We start from the raw sequence: 21,241 nt of genomic DNA, 5'->3' as shown, positions 1-21,241 counted from the left end.
AAAATCTTGCTTCCAGTTTAATGATCTTTCATATAAACTCTGTAAGTTTTACTACTATTTTATGAACTCCTGATAGTACTGATGAGACCAATATTTCTACAGAGCCATCCTATGAATCCTCCCAGTGAAGCTGCCTTTTGGCCTGGATCTTTTCTACTGCATAGACAGGAGGATCAGCATCCCTGATGATATACCTGGTATGTTAACATCAGGAAAATGTGTGGGCAGCAGAAGGAAGAGAAAAGAACAGAAAGTGGAACTGGATAAAAAGGACAGAGAATTGGAAAGAGAAGTGATGTGGAGATTGAGAGTACACAATGCAATGCAAAAGGTGTTAAGAAACACCCTGTGCTGAAAGCAAGCAGAGAGAAAGCAAAGGAAGCTGCATGACAAGCAGGTTAGTGATGTTGCATTAGCATAATTCAGTGTATTTCCCTTGACTGAGAGTGAAATGAGAAGTTAAGCACTTTTTTCATTCAGGAAGACAAATAGGCATAATGTACCCAGCCATTCACTGCTTTGTTGAGCAAGACAAAGTCTGAAGATGAAATGTTATTACTGTCTCAATAAGAGAGATACAAGAGTGAGAGAGAGCATGGCAGGACTGACCATCAAATGAATAAAGGAAGGAAGAGGGATACCAAGGAAGCACTACAGCTCTCATGAGTTCCAGGCCTGAGAGGTGCCTGAACTTGCTCTAAGTCTCATGTGGATCTCCCTGAAGCAGGGACCAGTTTGACTGCCCACACTATACAGCTCAGCACACTGAGCTCACATACTCGTAGCAACAGAAGACATTCATTCCTCATGGAACTGATGAGAAGAGAGACTTAACATCTGTCAGACTGCAATGATTTGTCTAAACGTAGTGGCTTGTATTTCAGCAAGCACTGTCTTTCTCCAGGGCTGTCTTGGTTTCAGGGCTTTCTATTCCCACACTTTTCAGAAATCCATCCATATTCAAAGAAAACATAATTCCTGAAAACACAGCCTGTATATCACTGCCTGGTGCAAAGCAGCAGCCAAAAGGCAGACTAAAAAGGTGGCTGACAGAAAATGGTCTTCTTGGACAGGCAAGCATCACAGTAGGCTGCTAGCTTCACTACATTCAAATGTCATCTACAGTGCAGTATGGTTTGCAAGTCCCTCACACAAGCTGAGTTAAGAACAAAAAACATTGAAAAATGGACACGTACAATGCCAAAAACCCCTCCAACTTGATATTCAGAGATGGAGCCACAAATAGGGAGATGGAGTCACAGGCACCCTCCTCTATACAACAGTCTTGGGAGCAGAAGAATCAGTATGTGAAAAATTCAGTGTCTTTATTAGGAACTATGCACAAACACAATTTTTTCATTCTCAAACATTATCCTGTCATGTGTGTATACTGTTCTCCCACTCATCACAGTATTTCTGTATCAGGCATATGGATAGTACCAGATCATTCTCAATGACTCAATATTTACGTGCAAAATGTCATGAACACCTGGAATGCTATATTTGGCAGTACCAAGTGACTCAGTTTTGCTAGCAGCAGTGAGAAAAATAAATGGCAATTTTAATTATATTTTGTAGATATTTTACTGTGCAAGTTTTTATTTTGGCAAATGAAGACAACCAGAGTCTAAATATTGTACATTCGTTGCTCCCACTGCTTTAAGATGGAAGGGAAGGGACACTGTACATTGCTGTTCCCATATGTATTTGCTCTCTTATTTGCAGAGGTGGCAGGAGTATAACTCAAGTTAGATACTGTGGACCAGTACAACAGACAGCACTGTACAATAGTGACAGAAGCAGGGATCTCCTGGAGTCAGGTGATGTTGCAGAGGTGTATTATAATAAGGTGAGATTAAGATGTACACAAAGAGGATTCAACACCTGCACCTGTTAATTTCTGCCTTCCAGTCCTCATAGCCTGGGAGCAAGGCTCTGGGCCACAGGACCACTGTTCCTTCTGCACACACCAGCCATGACAACACAGCAAAGACATAGGAAGGTTTCAGGTAGAGAACACCTAGGGTCAAGCTCCTACACAGTATGAACATTTGTGGGTTTTCTGCTCTGACAGGGGAGATGGTCACAAAACTGTTCAATGGCAACAAAGACACAACAGCTACAGGGGAAAAAAAGCCTGGTGGTGGTTTTTTTAAACAAACAAACAAACAAACAAACAAACAACTTGCTCATTCTAACAGAAGAGCTCACAATTTTGCTCTCCTTCATTGCTAAATATACTGAGTGCCATAAAAAAAAGCCATCACATGTGTTGGAGACTATCCATAAGGGACATTACTTTAAATGCTTTCTTTATTGTTGCAGCAAAGAAGTCATTAGATACCACTGCAGAGCTCAAGGGATACCACCCCCTCTCCTGAAGTTATGATTTGTGAGCTAATGCTCTTTCTAATTGAAATGGTTAGTGACTAATGAAAAAATAAAGGCTGCAGCCAAGCTTGGCTGCAATGTATAATTGGGAAGTTCATCAATACACATTTTCCTGTGACACTCAAGGATATTTCCCATAAGGAGGTAGGAATCAGGCTGTGACACATGAAGGCATGAAGCAGATTTCCTTACCTCATTTACTCAGAACATTCACCACTGCAAAGTATCCCTGGACACTCCAGAAACCATAACTCATGAAGTCTGAACCTGAAGTAAGCATTTAATTATCCATCTAAAGCTCCTCCTTTTAGCTTCAGTGAAGAGGTGCTTCAAGATCTGTGATAATATCCCTCTTCTATTTGGAGATGTGGATATACATGTACATTTGCTTTTTAACTGTGGATGGGGGGAAAAGTAGGTCTGCTTATACAGAGTACTTCTTTGCAGCTACATATGAAATAGGAGACAGTTGATTTTAACAATATTCAACAAACACTGTGTTAAAGGACTAAATACATAAATAAAAATACCATTTCACTGTGCTTAACTGAGATCGGGAGAAGGGGCACACACGAATGGCAAAGCAACTAATTTACTCCCATCTGAGTCAAAGCCCCAGCTGTATCCTGTGTCATTTGCCTGAATTTGTGTTGCAAGGAAGGCTTTTGCTTAACCCAGCTTTTAGCTGAAAGATTTCTAAAGCTGTTAAGTAAATTTCTTGAGGTAGATTAAGTAATTTTTTTAACTTGTTCAATTTATCCCTGATTTAACTTTCCCTTGAAAAACAACAGCAACAAACAAAACCCAAACCAAACTAAAACCAACCAACCAAAACAAACAAAACCCATTAAAAACCCAGTTCAACCAAACGATGAATATGTGACCTAGGAGTCACACATCTAAGAAGTACCATGGAGCTAGGATTACCTGCCTTTACTCTCAAATTCTCTATGTTCAGCTTCAGGGTTCTTGCCCGTGTAGTCGCCAGGCTTACTCACTGCCACAAAGCTGAATTCAAAGGTGCTTTGTATTTTCCATCTGAAGGTTCCACATGCTCTCCACAAACACCACCAGAGGCTAATGCTAAGGCTAAGTGTGGAGTGTAGGAGGTCTGTATCTGTTGGGACTTTATAGTTGGAAATTCATCAACAATCTCTTTTGCAAATACAAGTCGTCTTTCCTTGAATATATAGAGCAATCTATGTAGAAACAAACCATCCAACCTTGCAGTGCTCGACTGAACATGGCTTTGTCACAGACCTGAACACTGTCACCACTTAGCTGTTACCATGCTCCTACTTAAAATTTTGGCAGCACTTTCCCAGTCAAAGCCTATGCTGACTTTGGAGTTAGCATGAGCAAGGGATTCTTCCCAAAAAACAGCTAGGACATGGCCATTCTACTCACCCACATAAGCAATGCTCAGCCACTCATCAGAAGGCCAGAAAACAGATAGACAGAACCAAGAAGGTCAGTCTAGGTAATTAGGACAGTATCCTTTTTATTCTTCAGTCTGTTAAATAGAAAACTAAAACTCTGCTTCCTTTACCATAGGATGTTGTCAGGATGCTTCTGGACTTCATTATTCCAAGCTATCTGATGCTTGGAATCAGCCAGCAGGTTTTCTACCATCCTCCACTGCCACCTCTATTTCTAACCCTGATATCAAGGTATGCATTATCAAAAACAAAGGCTTGGGGAGTGGAAAGAGGGAGGAAATTCTTCCAGTGGGAGTGGACTTGACAGGAAATTTTGGTAGATGAAATCTAATCAATCCTCTGAAAGGTATAGCTACAGGTGGAGGTAGGCTTAGCACTAGAGTAGTGTGAAGCTGTGTAATTTCTCATGCATTTACAAAATACTCTCCAGAACTGCTGAGAGATTTCCATCACAGACCCAGGGTTCAGCCACTTTGGTGCCATGCAAACACAAAAGCCTGCCATGGGGTTCAAGTTGCCTGGGACTGTGTTTATCCCAGTCTCTTCCCAAAGGATAGTTTTCACCTCTGGAGGCATCCTGAGTCCAGATACACTACATTCAGTCACAAAACCTACCATGAAGTCAAAGTAATCAGAGCATTGAAAACCACCACAAGTGCAGAAATATTCCTGTTATTCCATGAACTGCAGCTCTGCTTGCTGACTCTCCATCTTCTAGAGTCACTTTCTTTGTGCACCAAGTAGAAGCAGATGGGAGATGAACCTCACAAACCTCTGGAAACTTCACACTCCAGTCTTTACAGCTGCCCCAAAGATCTCCTACTGCTTTTAAATCTGTTCAATAACTAAGTCACGCAAGGGGTTTTGGCAAAAAGGAGGATTTATACCTATGAACTATTTACTGCATGTGACCAATGTGCCCCAGATGCATCAAAATGCAGGAGTGGAAATGCAGCTTTGGGTCTCACTGAGCCACTCAGCTGGATCAGTCTACATGGCAGGAACTTGCCTTTAGAAGAGATATACACTGTCAAAACAGTGATTCAGGGATACACAGTCAACTTTGCTAGGGTACTTCCTTTCCTTCCATCACATTTATACTAGGCACCATATTGATTCAAGCTCATTATTTTCAAGCATCATTAAGTGTGGAATGAAGAGTGGTAAATTATTATTTTAATGCAAATATAACAACATAAAGATACTTTACAAGTAATTAGATTCCCAGTTTTGAGAGTATGGAGAGTCTTTTCCCCATAAAGTTCATGCAATGCTGACAGTAGTGAGGTTTGAGGTGTGCCAAGCGGGGGGACTGACTGCTGCTTGTCTCTCCAACAGGGGGTAGTTGTCGTCAAGACTTCAGTTTGGTCACTGCTCCAAAGGAGCATGGGACTTCACAGAGGAGAGAGCAGCAGGCAAGGTCTTGTCTACAGTGTTGTTTGAAGAGTTACTGCCCATAACTAACACCGTCCAAGAATGTACCTTATTATTTGCACAGTTCCCTCTCCTGGCACAAGTAACATAGAAACATGTTTCTACGGTGGTGTTCCCAAGGCTTTAAACCCCATTCCCTGCTTAACACAGAGCTGATTATTACAGTCTTACTTAGCACAGGTTTGTTACAGAAAGCCATACTTTCATGCGCCTCAGTTTACCAAAAGGAACCCTTCAGTGGTTGGGACCCTCTAAAGCCTTTGCATACAGCACTCCCCTTCTCAGACACATCACGTTTAGTGTACTCCTGCACATGAACTGCTCTTCACACTCCCCTGTGCCCAGAAATCCTAGAAACAAGCTTGGATTCTTCTGAATACCACAGCAGGAGGTGCGACCACAAGGGAGACCTTCCCAGCAAAAGCTAGGCAGCTCTTCACTCCAATAATTTTCAGGTCCTTGGATGCTGTGGTGGCAGAGGGGCAGTGTCCCAGTAGCCAGAAGCCAGGTGGTTTCAGTGTAAGCATACACCAATATAAAAAACACCGTGGCAATGAGGCTCTTGAGTTCAGGTTGCTGGTGTCACCAAGTGCTTGTGCTGAAGTAACCCTGCTTTTCCATACCCTTAAATAGGAGGAATGCATCAGTCAAATCAGGGATGGGAACATATAAAATTCATTGCTGTAATGGTTAGATGTGCAAATTCAGGACACCAAAATCAGTTCTTCCTTTCTCTACTCAAATTATTGCAAACATCTCTTTGGATTTGACCAGAAATGGCTTCTGAGTTTTACATCTTCTGAAAAATTAACTGCTTCTCCTGTTACAGAGTGATTTATACATGGGTTAGTTCCTCTGATTGGTCTTTTATGATGATTAAAGACTAAAGTCATGACCAGTAAGTCTAGGATTAAGATTTCAATATCACTGCCTGGGATCTATGTGAATATTGACGTGTGATTCTAATGAAGATAAGGCAGTGGCAGCCAAGCAGTGGTTAGGACATGATATGGGGTGGGAACACAGTGGAGACCAGAGAGGAGCATGTACCACTTAGCTTAAAATAAGAAGAAAGCTTGAGCTGCAATCTCTGTTTAAGTACAGCTAAAAAGAAAGAGATGAGGTTTTAGTAGAACTAGAAATTTTTTCACTCAAGACTAGTAACTACCGTTCATCTTTAATAAGATGTTTAATCAGCAGCAATAGAAAGAGAACATACATAGAGAGGTTTCCCCACTGTCTTGCAGTCTTGCAGCCTTACAGATTGCAAGAGCTATTATTAAACACCTGATTAGGAGCAGCAGGACAGGTCCTGAAGTCCATAATTTGTCAAAAATCCACAAGACATCACTTCAGTGTATTTGCTTGTACCTGGTGCCTGGATGGAGATTTCTGAGTTTGTTAGAGTCCAGACCATCCCTAAACTTAATCACAGCAAATCCTCCACCTGTGCTTTCACAATGAATTTAATTCACAAGGAGTAATTTCTCAAGTGGAGGATTCAGCCTGTCTTACAAGTCGAGGAGGTTATTTACCCAGGATTCCCTCTGTCTTCAATAGAAAGAGAAGGCATTCAGAGCTTAGGATGAGGCTAATTGCTTCAGGTCCCTGTACTTTGCAACCAACTTCTCACTTGGAAGTTCATTTAGTTAAGGTTTTAGATGGCCCTTGAGCTTAATGGAAAAATGTGGTGATTACCACTTTCATGCATATTCCACCTATGGAGGCTAAAGGGAACCTCATTACATTTCAAATCTGTACCATGTAATTCTTGGTAGAAATGTTTCAAGCTTTTGGAAGGAAAATTGAGATGGAGTTGGTCAAGTTATAGTGGTTTTTGGAAAAGTGACAGGATAGAGGTGTTTGTTGTGTAGCACAGCATAAAAACTAACCTGTTACCATCATTCAACATTGCTCAGAGCCCGTCCAGGGCCCTGCCAAATCCTTAGGGGCCAACTTTGTCAAACTGCAAGTGCTGAAGGCTCTTCCTTTACCATCCATCTCAGTGTCACAGCAGCACCTGCAGACTGCAGTGCCACTTGCTGTAAACCCCCTGGGACAGGGTCTGCACGATTTAGCACAGAGGTATCCTGGACTGTGACTGTGGTTATCACTTGCTGCAGTAGTTCAGATAATTCCCTGTGATGGTTTAAAACACATGATGCGTAAGAAGAATGGTTCGGTTTTGCAAGTAGGTTTTCCTCAAGTACATATGGACAAGGACCATAGTACATACTTGTCCTCTTAATCTTGGAATGGAGGTCACTCTCACCTTCTCACACAGAAAGGACCTTCTCAGCCTTGTTGCTCTACCCTGTGCTAGAGGTGCTGTTCATAAGAAGATTTCTGATGGGTTAGGATGCAGTTTATCACTGGTGAATGCATCTTTTCCTGGACACCTGACTATTGAGGAACTCTTGGAAACAATGCCACTACAGTCCTATCATTTGGTATTTTCAAAAATCAAACCACTGCTTCCTCCGAAAGATCTTTGTGAGCCAGAGATAAAATATCATGTTGCAATGAAGGATGGCAAATTAATTGCATTAATGTTTGCAAAGTGCCTCGAAAATCTGAATAGCTCTGTAAGGTCAAGTGAATGAATATTTATTATGACCTAGAAGAAGTCTAGGTCTTAAGAAGAATGCCACTGCAGACTAGGGCATTACACATCCTTACTTCTTCTTCATGGCCAAATGCCATACTCATTTGGGCAGTGAATACCCAAGTGGATGTGCACGCACTGACCATTTTGCTGATGGTGCTAATCACTGGTGATTTTGGGGCTGGGGAATCCTATGGCTTCTTGAGTGTTCCTCCCCTTCCTCCTCTCATCTGTCCATGGGATGCCTCATCACCAGACCAGGGCACTATGGGAAGAAACCTCTGACAAGCACTCAGTCTATCAGCATCCTCAAGTGCTTTCTGACAGAAGAGAGAAGCTATGCTTATTTAGATTCATGTCATTAAGGACAGCTCTAGGTGCCTTTTCCATCTATTCGAAACTGATGGAGCAGAGCAGCCTCTGCAGTGTGGAAGTGGCTCAATCAGCAGCACAGGGATATGGGGACACGGGGAGGGAGAGGAACCAGAAGAAAACTCACCTAAAGGTAAAACTCTGAATCAATAATCTTCCCTCTCCACTCCTAATCAATACTTCCCTCCCAAAAGACATCACCTGACATTATTTAGTTTCTTTTTGAAGCTTTTCAGTAAATTCTCAGCTTCTGCCTGACTCTTAACAGGAATCACTGTGGTTTTCAGACTCAGGGGGCTTCGCTCTGTGGCAGAGAGCTGGCTCTAGAAGACAAGCTAATTCCCAACAGCACCTGTTGAAAGAACTTGTCGGCAGCTGTTACGCTCTTCTTCAGCGAGCAACTGAGCCATGCCTTTGCTCCTGCCAAAATGCTACATGGAGATTTATAGCAGGTCTCAGATAAATGGAGATGAGTGGTTTTATTATCTATCTGAAGCCATGCAAATGCAGAGCGTGGGTTACAAGGTGAGGGAGAAAGGCCTCATTCAGTAAGACAGAAGAGTCAATTCGGGAAGTAAATAAAATGTTGGCACTTTCCCTTGTAGATACGGAGAGGGAAGGGGAGGACAATTTCCACCTGTGCACACGATTTCCAGAACTGACAATAAAAGACTCCAGGGAAATGTAATCACAGAAGCATGTTTAATGAGCAGAAGTCTCACCAGAAAAAAAAGTCTTTCATTAATAAGTGATGGAAAATGGCAAGACATAGTTTAACCCTTGGAGCCCCTTTGATTATGGTTAAAATTTCTGTCAGTCAGTGAGGCTCACCATAAAAAAAAATAAAGAAAAGGAAAATAGAAGTACTAAACCAGACTGACTCTGAGGAATCAGAGAATCCATGAAAAAATATATAAATTGCAAATTCCTTGCATTAGAGATCAAGAAATTCCTTGCATTACAGGTCAAGAGATGGCAGGTATGACCTATGCTTTCTCAAAGATGCAAATTGCCCATGCAGGAAGGCCTGGGAACTGAAAAGACTCACAACCTCTGGCTATTTGTCCAACACAAAACAAGTTTCCCCAGGACCCACTGGAGGAAGAATGCCATCAGATGGCCAATATTTCCTTTGAAATTCATGAGCAGATTCTTTTATAGCTTTAGGCTGAAGGCCCAAGAACAGGATTACTTTTCAAAACCAGAATACGGAGAAGAAAAAAACCTGAAAGTTTATTCCTAGAAGCAGAATTTGTACATGTTACCCAATGACTTCATTGGGACCGCTCACACAAGTAGTCAGTACTCACATGCAGAGATGTAAACCCCTGGCTGGATAAAAAGCAAGTTAAATACAGCATTTATGAAGGTGAAGAAACTGAGGATAGCTTAATCTAAATTAATTTTGTATCTAGTTAAAGGGCAATAATACATCTCTTCTGGCAAGTTCACAAAAAGTCATCAGCAGGGTAGCAGTTTAAGAGATTCATATAATAATATCTTAAGACATAAATTGTTTAAGGATTTTAATGGAAATTAAGGCACAGCCAGGGACATGAATGAAGACCCTTGACTCTTGTTGACTTCAGGGAGTTGCTAATGCCCAGTACCCAGACCTTGGTGTGTGACAGGATCACACCCTCCAATAAATAAATTGCCAGCTGAGTAGACACACTAATGATTACCTCATATTAATGTAGTTAGTAATGAATCTATTAGCAAAAATGTTCAGAATCTCTGAATCTAACACTTTTTAAAGGGAATCCTTGGATCTAGGCATGAAACTGCTTTGCGGATTAGGAGGATTTGGCTCATAGATAATAAGGCTAAAATCGTATCTATTCCACCCCTTCTTCTTAAAGCAGGAATGGTACATTTAAGCCCTTCCTACTGAAAACTTAGTGATGGAGCATCTTCATCTTCTCTGGTTCTTTATTATCCTTTTTCCTGATCTGTATTTCCTTTGTTATCTACTTCTTGCCCTATACACCCTGGGCACAGAGAGTTGCACCTTACACTCTGCAGCAAGAGTCACTTCTATTTTCAGATTCCTTCAGGTTGAGCAGCCGCAGTTCCGTGCATCTTCCTTTTTGCCACTGTCCCAAAAGAGAAAAAAAAGTCATTTAGAGGAGTCTGGGCATTTGTATAGAAAATTTCTTTTCACAGTCAGTGGTAAATGAAGAGCAGTAGGAATGGACTGGTCTATATCTTTTGACTTGATTCTAGTCTCCACTTTGACTTCACTGATCTCCATAAGATTTGACCACAGAGTATTGTCCTGTGGCTTTTCACTCATTTGATGTCCTGCTATCCTTCTGTCCTCACACACCAGTGTAATCATGTCTGTTCACTGTGGACTCAGATCTGGGGAACTGCCAGTACTACAGAGCTGCTGCTCCCCATGTTTGTTGCTACTGCATCCATCCTAGCTCAACCTCTAAGGCAAATGTCAGAAATAAGGTTGGGCAGATTTGGGCTTGGCTCGGCAATTGCCTGCTGGGCACTATCTGAACTCCAGTATTTGATCCCTTAGCAACAGGAAGCAAACATATATTACTGGTGCACAATCAAACCTGGTTTAACCATTTGCAATGAATTGCTAACAAAAGCAATCTGCTGACAGAATGAAACTCCACTCATCACTAATTGCATTTCTCACAAGCATTGTTGAATGTTCAGCTAAAAAGACGCTTTTCCTTTATTCTGTTTTATTTGACCTATTTTCTCATTCTTTTTCCCTCCCTTTGCATGCATCTACTAGATTTTAATCTACACAGGCAAGGCTGAAAATCCTCAGCTGCAAAAAAGATTTAAATGAAGCCCAGAATCCTCTTGATTTATGAAAAGGTAACAATGTTTTGAAATATCGCAAAGCTTCAGAGCTAGTAGTCTATATTTTACAAGCTAATCATGTCTCTGTAAGCAAATTTACAGCCTTACTTGCCTGCCTGATTTTCTGCTAAGGCTAATAAAAAAATCCCCAAACCACCCAGGTGGAGTGGAAATTCTAGAAGGAAGAGATCTTTTGCAATTGTTTGTGTAGGCTTACCAAAGGACTGATATTTTTAATTACTCTCCCCTAGGCTGACCTGATTCATTATGATTAGCTGTGAACAAAAGCACATGATGTCATCAACAATTCTTCAGAGGCAAGAGAACAAACAACATTAACACATGTAATTTTTACAAACTCTGAGGACCCAGAGTACTGTTCAACAACCTGCTTCAGTGTTGGTACCTCTAGACCATTCACAGGCTCCCTTGTGCGTGCACTGAGACTGCCCCATTCCACTCTTGTGTACCAGAAGGTGCTAACATTGGACAGGGGAGGTCAATTAGGAACCCCTGAGCTGTTGGACCAATGCCTGGGGACAAGCACTGGCATGTGTTGCTCAGTTTCATGTTAGTACAGCAGTACCTAAAGACCCCACAAGGGAACAAAGATTCATTCATGTAGATACTACACGGACACATGGAAAAAGATGGACTCCATCTCAAACAGGCAAAAAGAGACCAGTTAGTGTCTATGCTTCATTACAGGGAACATGTAGCCTAGAGCAACAGAGAGAACCTGGAACTATTGCTACCATAAACCTGCCCTTTCAAGTGTGTTTCCCTTCTGTTCCACCTCTACTAAGTGACTATGTTTCCCCAACTTCTCTGGTCTGAAGCCCACACCAGCTGCTGTGAAAGTGGCTGCTATGAAAGTGGCTGCTACAGAGAGAAGAGCTGTGGTTCTCCTCCATGACACATACTTTGAAGATAACCATATAATAACAAGTGAGGGACAGAGCCCAAATACCATCAGATTGTTTCTGACTCCCTTTTAGTTGTTGGATCTAGGCTCACCAATCTGACAGTGTGGAACAGAACTCCAGATAGCATCAACCAGCATGATTTATCCCCTTGAGGCTACCACTTGTGCATCCATCCTCCACAACAGGACTAATGGCTACGCAAAGGAGGTAGTGACACCAAGGAATTAATTTACTTATATGAATTATTGGTATAAAGAGACTCCTACGCTGCCGAGGACCTGAGATGAGAACCAGAAGCATAATGACAGTTCCTCTCTTGTTCCCCAAGGGTGCCACGTCTGCATGCCCAGCACTCACACTGCTGTATCTGCAATGAAAGCACAACCCTGGATTGTCATTTGCCAGCAGCTGTCTTATATGGATATGCTTGGCTTGATCACTTGTACAGTCAACCTAAGAATAGCTTCCTCTCTACCATCTGATTTCTCTTAAAGGATAAAAATAAAACGATCGGAGCCTGGATATAAAAGAGCAAACTGCTGAACACTGCACTGCATGTATCTATGTTTAATGAAGGAAAAATTCACTTTACAAGGGGCACAAGTTATTTGTGTCAACCATATTTGGCCTCGAGATCAGTATCTAAGCTGCCACTTCTTGGTCTGACAGCTAAATGACTTTTCACATTGCAGAGCGCTTCAGTGCTCTGATCATCCTAGGCAGTTCAGCTTTTATCATGACCCCAGTTGTCTTGCAGCCCATGACTACTTTAACTCTCCAGACAATTCCCAAGGAGGATGCATCATTTGTGCCATCACAGCCAGGATCATGCTCAGCCAGCTTCTTGGAGGCAAGCACAAAGCTCTGGGCAAGTGTTGTGCCATGTCCTTGACCCTGGTGGCAAACAGATCTTGGCTGGTGTCAAGTGTATCTTGAGACTCCTGGGACCATATTAGCCTAAGAAAGATACTTTGATAAGATATACAAAGGTCATGATGTTTCTCTTCAAGAGCAGTGAGGACAGCCCAGTTTAGGCTTCCATGTCCGTGTCCCCGCACTGCCAGTGGAGACAAGTACTGACAAAACTTAGCCTAGATGACTGGAATATAGGCTATAAATAGCAGTCTGCATTCAATAAGCATTTCTCCCATATGAAATCCTCACAGGACATGGTGCCATTTAGAAAACAGATTTATTTTTTTCCTTTTCAGAAACAAAGAAAAAATCCTGAAAATCAATGGAAAATCAAATATGATCAGCATTCTGCTCAGGATAATCCAGCTGAAGGATTCACTAACCAAGAGGAAATGCTAAAATCAAAATAACTCTATTCTTTTGTCTTTTGCCACACACAATAGACTTGTCTCTGCTCTGCCAGATCACCTGTCACCCTAATAAGATGTTTTTCATGATTCAAAAATAGCATAGAGTGTGCTGAAGCCAGATACAAATTAGCATGTGTACTCATCAACATGATTAAAGCCAAACCTTCAACCAATTGCTAGGGGCTGCAGCACAAAAATCTGAGTGTTCTGGACAGGGGATGGATATCAGTGCCAGGCTCCTGATAAAACCCGGTCCTGCAATGTATTCTATGACAGAAATTACATCAGAAGTATGTGAGAACCCTAAAGGACAACCAGCAACACAAGGCAGTGATGTAAGACAGCCCAACATCAGTTGAAGCTATAATCTTATAAGACAGATTTGGAAATTTATTTGTCCTCAGACTATAGCAGTGGGGAGCATCAGACTTCGAGATCTGATGCTCAAGACTTGTCAGCAGGAAGAGGTCCTCACACCTCTAATACCTTGCAATCAAGGCAATCAAGCCACTTTTGCCCCATCAAGCCACACTTCTAGTCTTATCATATCCTCAGGATAAATCTTCTACACATTTGCCACCCTTGATCAGAACCAGTAAGACCGTTGAGGGGGGGAGAAGGGAATTCTAATCATCTCCATTTCATACCCAAGACACTAAGCCATCACTGAGTGATTTTACAAGTGTCACATGATGGGGGGGGGATGTCAACACTGGGACCTAGGTGTACTCTGAGTCCCAGTCTGATATCTTTAGAAAGGGTCTGGTTCCCCCCCATTAAAATGTTATTTGACAGCTGAACTGGGCTTGATTTTAGCTTGTAATTCCTCCCCCGTTCTTTCTCTTTCTTCTTAATTACATTTGATTTTTCTTCAGAAGAGAATTCTTTTCTATGGTCATATTTTTATGGGCATTTTAATGAGTCACTTGGCATGACATTAATCACTGAAGATTTAAAGTGTCTTCAAATCGTATTTTTCTTCCTCTTGAATGCCAACAACACATTTTTGTTTACAGTGAAATGCTAGGGAAAAAAAAATCCTTCAGCCTATTTTTCTCAGCGCTAATTGGGGGTTTATTACTGCTTCATTTGCTTACAATTGAATCAAACAAAACCCTCCATCTCTTTTTCATGGTGCTGCTAATTGAATTGAGTGGGTTATAATGATATTACTGTATGTACATAAATGAACATTTTTAAAATAAATAAATGAACATTAAAAATATTCCTCTAAGCACAGAGCCTAAGTGGTTGACTGTATACTTTCCGGAAGCAGATTTGATTGCTATTCTCAAATAAATGTGCATAGCTCATTTCTGCACTCAGACTCACAGAAAGCAGCCAAAGACAGTGCTTTTAGGATGGTCCAAAGACAGAATTTTCAAGAGAGCCAAGGAGAATGGAGTGTCTTTTTGCATGGGAATTCTGTTAGCATTTTGGTACATAATTTGCATGAATCCTAGGGAACAATGCAGACAGTGGTGCCTGCTGGATGCAGCACTGCAGCTGACATTACAGGTGGCTGCTCTGAATGGTTGCAGAAGGGTCCAGAGGCTTTAGCTCACCACTGCAACCCTTCCCATTTGTTATAAACTCAAGATTTGTTTTGCAAAAAGTTGCCAGCTAATATTGCCAAAAAAACCCCAAAACATTTCTTGTGTCTGATGATCATTTGTGGAGAGTGTTTTATACAGTTCTTATCAATGTAGCCCCCAAAAAGCATCTTGCGTCTTCATCTACATCAAGATTAAACTTTGATGCTGATGTGCCAGGATCCACTTTAGAATGTTGTTTGTTTTGTCTTGGTTTGGGGTTTTTTGTTTGTTTGTTTGTTTGGGGTTTTTTGTGGGTTTGTGGTTGTTTTGGGTTTTTTTTTTGGGTGGGGGGGGGTTTTTTTGGGGGGTTTGGAAGGATTTATTTCTTTTTATCTGTAAATATTTTCTTTCAGCTTATATGCTTTTCCAAATCCATTCTACTCTTGATCAAATGATGTTATACAGATACTTTAGAGAAGGTATCTGATAAACAGATCACCCCCTTATGACTGAGAAATTGTGCCCATGTTCAGCTTTTTATTTTGTACAACACTTCTTACACTAAACTTTTTTTTAATCATAAGTGCACTTCAGCTATTTCACAGACAGTCAGTGCCAAAGTCTGCCTGCTATCATCTCCTTTTAACTCCCAAGGACTCCAAGAATGGTAATACTTGAATTATACAACTGTGCACATTAAACTGAAGAGGAAGCAGATACCTGAAGAAAAGTCAAGGGAGAAAATAATTATGAATGGGTTGGAGAAAATGAATTATATATTTATTTTCTGTTTCTCATTGTAAAAGAGTTTAAAACACCAAATGAAGAAACGAGTGAAGCCACATTTTCAGAAAGCTCATAACTACAGTGACACCATATTGCCACAGGACATAACAGTAACCAAAAGTGGAAAGCTGCCCATAGGGGGTTTAAACACATTTACAGAAGATATGTGAATCTGCCAAGCACAATGGTCTTGATCAAGTCTTTGACTCACTCAGGTTATTGACAGCTAGACACCAGGAGGGAAAGACTCTCTTGTTACTGGCTATGTTTGAAATATCCTATTTCTGAACTTTCCTGGGGCCAAGAACCAGGCAGCCCTTTGCTGTGGTGGTTCTAAGGTGCACTCTCATGTAGTCTTTATCCCTAAACACAATAGAAGAAAGACACTCTCTTGAAGTTGATTCAATGGGCAATCACTCTCTCTGTAAAGAATTTCTTCCTGGATGTTAGGAAGAAATTCTTCACAGAGAGAGTGATTGCCCATTGGAATGTGCTGCCCGGGGAGGTGGTGGAGTCACCATCATTGGAGGTGTTTAGGAGGAGATTTGATAGGGTGCTTGGTTGCATGGTTTAGCTGATTAGGTGGTGTTGGATGATGGGTTGGACGTGATGATCTTGAAGGTCTCTTCCAACCTGGTTTATTCTGTTCTATTCTATTCTATTCTATTCTATTCTATTCTATTCTATTCTAAATGCAGAGGTTCTAGGTTAGTAGCTATTTAATGCTGGACTCATCAGACCTTGAGTGTTGGGTTGCTTTCTTTTTTCTTTTTTCTTTGTTTTTTTCAATTTATTTTTTTTAACATTTTTCAGCATATTTGTCAAAATGCACCTTGAATATAACTAGAAAAAATCGATGTGTTAAATTACAAGAGGATTAGCTTCACTGAGCCTGTCTGCAATTTGCTACGGAACTGCTAGCCAAGCAAAACTATTGGTGACACTTTGCAATTCACAGGAACAGTGATCTATATAAGATGCAGCACAGTACATCATTGAATTTTTATGTACTTACCTGTAGCTGCATAATAAATCATGATTTATGACATGAGTGTGCTTATGTACAGTGGTTAATAGTCACTCTTGTCAATTTTAATAACATGCTGCACAGAAAGATGCTGCTTGAGTATTTTTAAAAATAGAGTATGTTTAACCCAGTGTTCATATATTAATCCCCTGGAAGCTTGACACTAACTTCTTACTAGCTCCTTTGCCTTGGGTGTATACACAAATTGTTGTTTTGTTATTGCAATGCTGCTCATCATAAGTGCAGTACTGCAGGCATTAAGACTTTTTTATATCTGCACTGAAACACTTTTTTTTTAAGCAATTATGCACATCTATATTTCAGAGCAGTTGTAAGAAGAAAAGCAGTCATGCCACAGGATAAAGGCTGGCACATCCCTTTGCCCTGGTTTCATCCTGTCTAACAGTAGGCACCCAAATACCTCTGCTTAAGGAGCAACTGTGCTGAAATCCCTCTGTTGCTGGTGGTAAGATCTGGATGTATCAGCTTATTCATACCTCAACCAGACTAAATGGCCCATAGAAAATACCTTATTGTATCTACTGCCTGAGAATTGAAGACAGAGAAAGTGGGGAGGAGCAGATATGGGACCACTGCACTCTCAAGGCTTTGCTTTGAACTATATTTTCCCAGACTTATCCCTGGAAAAGACTGATAGAAAACCAGACCTCACCTGGAGCAGCAGGCTTCTGTGACCGCAAACACACTCCCCAGGGTTTGGTTGTTGCAGTGAGTAGCATTATTAATGTAAAGGCTGCTACTTTGGAACACCATTAACTGGTCCAGCAACTGTTGACAAACTAACCTAATGAAAACTAGGATCTCTGCATGAGCTCCCATTGGACCATGTATACAAACCTTCCGTTTAGAGCTTGAATAATGAATCACAGAATCACAGAGTATGTTTGGCTGGAAGAGATCTTCAAGACCATCTAGTCCAACCTTCAATCCAGTGCTGCAAGGTCAATGCTAAACCATGTCCTTAAGTGCCAGTTCCACACCCCATTTAGTACCTCCAGGCATGATGACTCCACCACTTGCCTGGGCAGCCTATTCCAATGCTTTACAACCCTTTTTGTGAATAACCTTTTCCTGATATCTAGCATTAATCTTCCCTGGTGGAATTTTTTTTTGCAATGAGCAGATATGACTGGAAAACTGTAGGCAAAACATATTCTATCAAAGAAAAGATGCTCTTGTTTGTTTTCATTTCCCTTCACTGAAGCTAAATGGCTTGATTTCTTAAAGCTGTCACGTCTCAGCAGCTCTCACTGACATCAGCTGGATCCACAACTGTGTCTCACTTCTGGACCTGGGACACCACTTAACCAAGCTTCCAAACGAACTTAAAGCAATTGACTACACAGACTATTTCCTTATTCTCTCTCCAACCGAAAATACTAGGCTATAACTTCTTACTGAGTTCCTTTCAGGCCCATAACTGATGCAAAATTAACCTGGGTATTAATCACCCCAGCCTCACAGGTAGAGAGATCATCATAAACCCTCTCTGAATATTTGTTCCCTGGAATATGCGGCTCCCAGGTATTAAGTCAACCTTTCGCTAAAACCTCTGGCCTGACCAGGGGACCTGGGCCCAATTATAAACATTTGGTGTGACCTGGATTAAATCAGAGTGAACAGACATGTCTTGTCAGCTAACTTGATTTTTACCTCAAAATGACTGCATAAAAACACAGTTTATTCAGACAGTGGGTTCTGCTTGGAGCCATTGCAGGTGGCTGGCACTATGAGGTGCCAGCAACTGCCAGGCACCTCTTTTATTTTTCAGTTGTAATTCATAGCAGAAATCAAAATCCACAGCCTTGCTAGTTTCTAGGTACCAGACACCTGCACACAGACTTCACTTCTTTACTCAGACAGTAGCCAGAGAACACTTCCTCCCATGGTAAACAATCTTTGAGGTTCAATGTGATCTCAAGTCCCTCTGCTAAATATTGCTTCCAGAAAAACAACCCCCACACCTAAAGACCAAATTGAAGATGCCGTTAGTGTAGTCAGAATTGTAACCATCTGCTCACTGAAGCTTAGGGCCTTCCCTTCCCTTCCCTTCCCTTCCCTTCCCTTCCCTTCCCTTCCCTTCCCTTCCCTTCCCTTCCCTTCCCTTCCCTTCCCTTCCCTTCCCTTCCCTTCCCTTCCCTTCCCTTCCCTTCCCTTCCCTTCCCTTCCCTTCCCTTCCCTTCCCTTCCCTTCCCTTCCCTTCCCTTCCCTTCCCTTCCCTTCCCTTCCCTCATTGAGAACATGTGGATGTACATACAATTAACACGTGGCTTATGTAAAGGGGGTTATAGTCCATAGCAGCATGAAACCATCAATAATTGCTTGCTGCTTTTAGCAAGGTACAGGCATGATATGTCAGCTCCAAATCAGAGCAAGGTGCCAAAGGGCTGTGTGATGGGAAGGATTATGTGCACCTCTGAAAGAGTCCTGCTTCTGCTCAATTAACATCCTAATGGGATAACACATGGTTAGGAGAGTGGGGTAAAAGACTTGTGGTACCAGGGAGGAGATGCATTCAGAAACCCAGAGGTATGCTGCCAAGCTTCTGTCTTCTTGTAGCCATGGAAACCCATTAGGCTCCTAAGTCTTTTGGGCTCAAGAGGAAATACCTCGCAAATGTCCTGCACCAAGGTTCTAGGAACACAGTTCCTTGTGGTATTAGGCAAGTGCCCACATCTGGTGTTTCAGTGCCAGTCCCACATGTACCCAAGGACAATATTTCACCAATATTAAGGTCACAAATAGTCTCCACAAATTCCATTCTTCAGTTCCATCAGAAGTCACATGTCTAATCATTTGTTTGCCTGCCTATGATATCAGATTGCTGCCCAGTAGCCCAGCCACACTAGCCTGAGACCTTTCCCCTCAAAAGGCACTCCAACTATCTGATTTCTTCCTTTCTTGCTTCTACCTCTCACTTTTCCTCTTTAAAATCCATATATAAATATATAAATGCAGTTCCAAAGGTGAACCTGAAGCAAATGATCCACACTCAAAGCAAATGCATTTCTATATTAAGCCACAAATGCTTCTGTTGTGCTGCTGCAGAATCTTTTAGAAGAACTGCACCTTCAAAGAGGTTGTCACAGAGCCACTGAGCTAGGAGGTCTTGAAGGGGGGTTGTCTAGAATTCAGCATTGTTAAGCACACAACTTTTAAGCTTATAGCTGGAGGCAAAGCAGAGGGACTTTTGCATGGTTAGGTCTGTTTCTTCCTAGAAATTGAAGAGAAGGAACACAGGGTGAAAAATTAATGCCAGAGCTAAAAAAAGCCCCAGCGTCTGCCTGTAATAGCACTCTCTCTCCTTCCCATATATCCCTGTTTAAACAAGCACTGAGACACATTCTATGCCCATTGCAATGACTGATAGCTTAACACCCCTGTCTGAGGCCTTTTTTCCCAGAAGAAACACAAATATCCATACTCACCCTACTTACAGCACTAGAACTGCATGCAATTGCATTCTCCTTACCTGAAACTACTCCTGACACTTGTACTTGCTGAGGTCAGACCTCATACCCACTCCTGACTGATCTCACTGATAGCACTGAATGAGTGCTATCAGTTGGAAGAAGACTTCTTAACCCATGAACCAAAAAGGACACTCTGCTGCAGGAGAATCATCAAGTCATTAAGGTTAAAAAAGACCTCCAAGATCATTGAGTCCAACTGTTAAATTGATGGTGCCAAGTCCACCACTAAACCACATCTACATGTTTTTGAACACTTCCAGGGATGGCAATTTGACAAGAATATCAAATGCTTTAATTGATTTGATACTAAGCAGAAAGGACACAAATATATATAGTTTTGTCCAATTCCATAACAAGAGAAGGAAAAACTGGGAGAATTTTTTCTCCATTATACATCAATGCTTTCAGCTCGTTGTCCTTGACTTTGTTAAATCATTTTTTATCTTCTGTTGCCTTACTTTTATGCTTGGAATGAGGCCATATTTCTGAAATTCATGTAGATAAAGTTATTGAGTATATTTAGTGTGAGGGGAAAGCATAATCACAAACGATAAAAGTAGAAGGTCTGTTTGAGTTATGCCACTGTGATCATTCTGGAAGATGCTACCAGCTCTAGAGTATATTACACTGCTGAATGTACTTTGGGCAACTCAAGGTCATGGAATGTGTGTTCTCCTCCATCTTGTGTTGCTGTTCTGTTGAGATGGGCAGTGGCTGTTCTAAGGAATATAGTATTGCAGAGAACAGGATTGAATGTAGAAATATGTCATCACACCAACATTTAAAACATATATATGTAGTTGGATACAAATTCATTTAGCTTATGAGACAACACTTTTGCCAAAGGCAAATCTATGTTAGACCAACCTGACACAGTAACATTTTCTGTCAACATGGGGAAAACAGCGAATATTGCTTACATGGACTTCAGCAAAGTGTCCAATGCTGTTTTCAACAGCCTCTTCCTAGACAAACTGACAAATTACAGGCTAGATGGATGGTCTGTGATGTGGGTAAGGAATTGGCAAAGGTGCCTCACTCAAAGCGTGGTGATCAATGTTTTTTACTTGGACCA

This window comes from Dryobates pubescens, chromosome 14 (genome assembly GCF_014839835.1).
Source record: "Dryobates pubescens isolate bDryPub1 chromosome 14, bDryPub1.pri, whole genome shotgun sequence".
In the NCBI taxonomy this organism is placed as follows: domain Eukaryota; kingdom Metazoa; phylum Chordata; class Aves; order Piciformes; family Picidae; genus Dryobates; species Dryobates pubescens.
This window is presented reverse-complemented; position numbering follows the sequence as displayed.